Here is a 5,687-nt window from a genome sequence, read left to right on the forward strand (position 1 = left end):
ATAATCCATCTTGAAAATATGAACTTGTTCAGCCGTGCAGGTTGTAGGTCATTTAGTAAATAATGCCAACTACTATATTGTGCTTGAACTTCTACTATCATTAATGTATTCGAAACTCGTTCAATTCTCACTTGCTGATATAGTTTGCATCCTACTCACTCCTCTTGGATCACCAGCAAGATCTATACCGGTGATCTTCCTTCCTATCTAAATATCTCGTCATTTTCTCTGCAGGACTTCGAAATCGTTTGATATCCATCTTGATTTCTCTGTCAACCTTTCTCATTTTCGGTCTAACCACTAAACATCTGTTGCTGATAAATACATCTGCTTCGTTGTCCATCTCCCGTGGCGTTCCTCAAGGTTTTCTTGTCCCACTTACTCTTCTTCTTCTTCCTCCTCTTCTTCTGTGAATACTTCTTCGTCCTTCGTCTTCTAACCCTCTTCTGTTCCTACTTTCTTGACATGCTTTTTCCTCCTCTATGAACGTATAACTTATATACATCTCTGAATTGAAATTCAGCTGTCTGATAAGTTCATTGCTTCCTATTTCTCTGCTTCCCCTATTCATTGTTTCATTCATTATATTATTTCTAATTGGAATCGAATAGAGTATCTGATTTACAATAACACTGTGGGTATTTAGATTACGTCATGATTCATGATATCAGCATCAGGCAAACAACCTTAACTTCTAGTATTAGCGAGAAACTGAACTTGGAAAGTACAGAAAGTGTCAGAAATAGAAACTGAGCTCAAAAGATACAGAAAAGGTCAGAAACAGAAACTGAACTTAGAAGATACAGAAAGGGTCAGAAATAGATACTGAGCTTAAAAGATACAGAAAGGGTCAGATATAGAAACTGAATTTAGAAGATACACAAAGGTTCAGAAATAGAAACTGAGCTTAAAAGATACAGAAAGGGTTAGATATAGAAGCTGAACTTAAAAGATACAGAAAGGGTCAGAAATAGAAACTGAACTTATGAGATACAGAAAGGGTCAGAAATATAAACTGAACTTATGAGATACAGAAAGGGTCCGAAATAGAAACTGAACTTTGGAGACACAGAAAAGGCTCAGAAATATAAACTGAACTTATGAGATACAGAAAGGGTCCGAAATAGAAACTGAACTTTGGAGACACAGAAAAGGCTCAGAAATATAAACTGAACTTATGAGATACAGAAAGGGTCAGAAATAGAAAATGAACTTACGAGATACAGAAACAGTCGGATATAGCTGCTATGTACCGCCTGGTTAAAAAAGCAGGTTGACAAGACAGGAAACGCTGTGGTGACCCCCAGACCCAAAGGTTAAGAAAAAAAAGAAAGAAAAAAAAAAAGGCTGCGTATTCTTTGAAAACGATAATTCTTTTTACGCGGAGGTGTCCACCATTACGCAAGCAGGGGACTCGACGTGTTAGGCCAGTAATAGGAGAATTTTTTTTTTTATGCAAAGTTAATTTTGAAGAACAGTTCAATTTTCCCCTGAAAGCGAGACTCCCTGCAATATGAGATGCGGAGGTGAGGGTGGTGGTGGTGGTGGAGAATGGTTGCATAAATATTCACGAACTCCAGAGACAGACGAGAATTTGCCAGCCTCGAAAGTTAGAAAAAAAGAAAAAAAAAAAAACAGAATATGTGGGAATAAAGGAAGCCTTCCATACTTTGTGGCAGCCTTTACTTTTAAATATCTTATGACATTGTGTTTCTCTGGACGGGAAAAAATATTCTGCATATTCTGCAGTCTCCGAGAGAGAGAGAGAGAGAGAGAGAGAGAGAGAGAGAGAGAGAGAGAGAGAGAGAGAGAGAGAGAGAGAGACTAGTGATGCCGTAATCTCCCCGGATCAAAAAATAGCAATAAAAGACTTCATTTATGGTTCGAGTAACGGAGCGCAAGTTAATTCCACCCTCAGCTATTCTTAGGAATCGCGCAACGCAACTATTCTTCGGAATAGCAGGTAATTTTCTCATCACCGTCACCGGTAAATAAGACGACACAAAAAAAAAAAAATACAAGAGAAATGAAAAGGCGCTTGTGAACCATAAACCGAATAACAGCAAAGAAAAAATCTGCGATGGAACTCTAATCCAGTGTTACAATACTTGACATTCAAAAAAAAGTAAAATAATAATAATAATAATAATAATAATAATAATAATAATAATAATAATAATTAATAATAATAATAAGATCCCTGAAAAGCAATCTAGAAAAACTAGAGGCTGAAGTAGCTCCAGGACTCATGCAGAAGAGTGTGATCCTAGAAACGGCGCACATAGTAAGAAAAGTGATGAACTCCTAAGGAGGCAGGATGCAACCCGGAACCCCACACTATAAATACCACCCAGTCGAATTGGAGGGCTGTGATAGAGCAAAAAAAAAAAAAAAATAAATAAATAAAAAATAAAAACAATAATAATAATAATAATAATAATAATAATAATAATAATGAGTATACAGAAGATGGATGCCGGGTACCAACTCAAGAAAAGAGGCAACAAAATCAACCATCTGATGTTCATGGACGACATCAAGCTGTATGGTAAGAGCATCAAGGAAATAGATACCCTAATCCAGACTGTAAGGATTGTATCTAGAGACATCAGGATGGAGTTTGGAATAGAAAAAATGCGCCTTAGTCAACATACAAAAGGCAAAGTAACGAGAACTGAAGGGATAAAGCTACCAGATGGGAGCAACATCAAACACATTGATGAGACAGGATACAAATACCTGGGAATAATGGAAGGAGGAGATATAAAACACCAAGAGATGAAGGACACGATCAGGAAAGAATATATGCAGAGATCAAGGCGATACTCAAGTCAAAACCTCAACGCCGGAAATAGATAAAAGCCATAAACACATGGGCAGTGCCAGTAATCAGATACAGCGCAGGAATAGTGGAATGGACGAAGGCAGAACTCCGCAGCATAGATCAGAAAACCAGGAAACAAATGACAATACACAAAGCACTACACCCAAGAGCAAATACGGACAGACTATACATAACACGAAAAGGAAGGAGGGAGAGGACTACTAAGTATAGAGGACTGCGTGAACATCGAAAACAGAGCACTGGGGCAATATCTGAAAACCAGTGAAGACGAGTGGCTAAAGAGTGCATGGGAAGAAGGACTAATAAAAGTAGACGAAGACCAGAAATATACAGAGACAGGAGAAAGACAGAAAGAACAGGAGGACTGGCACAACAAACCAATGCACGGACAATACATGGAGGACAGACTAAAGAAACTAGCCAGCGATGACAATTGGCACTGGCTACAGAGGGGAGAGCTAAAGAAGGAAACTGAAGGAATGATAACAGCGGCACAAGATCAGGCCCTAAGAACCAGATATGTTTCAAAGTATGACAGACGGAAATAACATCTCTCCCATATGTAGGAAGTGCAATACGAAAAAATGAAACCATAAACCACATAGCAAGTGAATGCCCGGCACTTGCACAGAACCAGTACAAAAAGAGGATGATTCAGTGGCAAAAGCCCTCCACTGGAGCCTGTGCAAGAAACATCAGCTACCTTGCAGTAATAAGTGGTACGAGCACCAACCTGAGGGAGTGATAGAAAACGATCAGGCAAAGATCCTCTGGGACTATGGTATCAGAACGGATAGGGTGATACGTGCAAACAGACCAGACGTGACGTTGATTGACAAAGTCAAGAAGAAAGTATCACTCATTGATGTCGCAATACCATGGGACACCAGAGTTGAAGAGAAAGAGAGGGAAAAAATGGATAAGTATCAAGATCTGAAAATAGAAATAAGAAGGATATGGGATATGCCAGTGGAAATCGTACCCATAATCATAGGAGCACTAGGCACGATCCCAAGATCCCTGAAAAGGAATCTGGAAAAACTAGAGGCTGAAGTAGCTCCGGGCCTCATGCAAAAGAGTGTGATCCTAGAAACGGCACACATAGTAAGAAAAGTGATGGACTCCTAAGGAGGCAGGATGCAACCCGGAACCCCACACTATAAATACCACCCTGTCGAATTGGAGGACTGTGATAGAGCAAAAAAAAAAAAAATAAATATAATAATAATAATAATAGTGCGACATGCATCAAACAACGCATATTCCTATGCATTTCTAGAAATATTTCACCGGCCTATTTAAATATTCATTTTCTATTAACAAATTCATAATGTACAAAAATCATGGCGAATATTACACTACATAGACTACTAGACTAGTGAGGGTCATTGACCTTTGAGTTTGGGACGCCAGGTAAACATACTAAGAATATAGAAATATATTCTTATTATAAACATCTATCATACATTTATACATAAAACTTAAAACACACAGATACACACACATTTTTATAAATATTCATACAAGCATACATATTGCATACATACACACACATATAATATGATATATATCAATATATATATATATAATATATATATATATATGTGTGTGTGTGTGTGTGTGTGTGTATGTGTATATATATATATATATATATATATATATATATTATGTATATATATATATATATATATACGCATCCATACGCCCTCCCTCACGGGGAATAGTGTAGGCCTCGAAGCCGGCGCTGTGATACGATACTCGAATTTCAACCTTCAATTCCAGCAAAAATATCCTGACGGTCTAAATTCCCATTTGAATTCTGAAATGTGTGAATGAAAAATATGGCGATGCCATTTTCAGCTGTGAGCCGCTACGTCTGGTGAGAGAGAGAGAGAGAGAGAGAGAGAGAGAGAGAGAGAGAGAGAGAGAGAGATCATCAAAGCGAATTTTGCTTTCCGTCGAATGAAACAAAATGGAAACACAAAGGGCGTCTCAGAAAGAAGGAGCCGAGGCCAAAAATCGAAATGGGAATTACGGCTATAAAATGAATGTTTCACAATCCGGGAAATATTTAGTGGGATGAAAATTTACCAATTTGCGGCAAGTGTGTTCTCTCTCTCTCTCTCTCTCTCTCTCTCTCTCTCTCTCTCTCTCTCTCTCTCAACAGATAGAAGAAATTACCGAAAACATCATGCAGCTAAAAATATCAGAAAGAGCAAGCAGAGGTAGATTAAAAGTGCCCTAAACTATACCAGGAAAAGTAAGGAAAGCACACAGAACATTAATCCACCACGCGCCAGCATCGATAATGCAGCGTCTATTCAAATTGCTTTGCCAGCTCATCTGAGGAATATATCAGGAGTGAGCGTAGATGTGTTTAAGAATAAGCTCGACAAATATCTAAGCTGCATCCCAGACCATCCAAGATTGGAAGATGCAAAATATACCGGTATACCGGAAGATGCATTAGCAATTCTCTGGTAGACATTAGCGATGCCTTACGCTGAGGGACCTGGGGAAACCAGAACTATATTTATAGCTGTAAGTTCTGTACGGTAAGGATCTCTCTCTGTTCCTCGATGGACGGGTGGTTTTCATGCTCGCTTACCAATCTGGTGGTCCGGAGTTCGATTCTCCGCTCGGCCAACGCGGATTCAGAGGAATTTATATCTGGTGATAGAAATTTATTAAGCTGTTGGGCCCAATGCCACAAAACCAATTGGTTCCTAGCCATCTAATCCTTCGGGCTAGCCCTTGGAGAGCTGTTAATCAACTCAGTGGTCTGGTAAAACTAAGATATACATTTTCTCTCTCTCTCTCTCTCTCCTCTCTCTCTCTCTCT

The sequence above is a fragment of the Macrobrachium nipponense genome, chromosome 42, assembly GCF_015104395.2.
Source record: "Macrobrachium nipponense isolate FS-2020 chromosome 42, ASM1510439v2, whole genome shotgun sequence".
In the NCBI taxonomy this organism is placed as follows: domain Eukaryota; kingdom Metazoa; phylum Arthropoda; class Malacostraca; order Decapoda; family Palaemonidae; genus Macrobrachium; species Macrobrachium nipponense.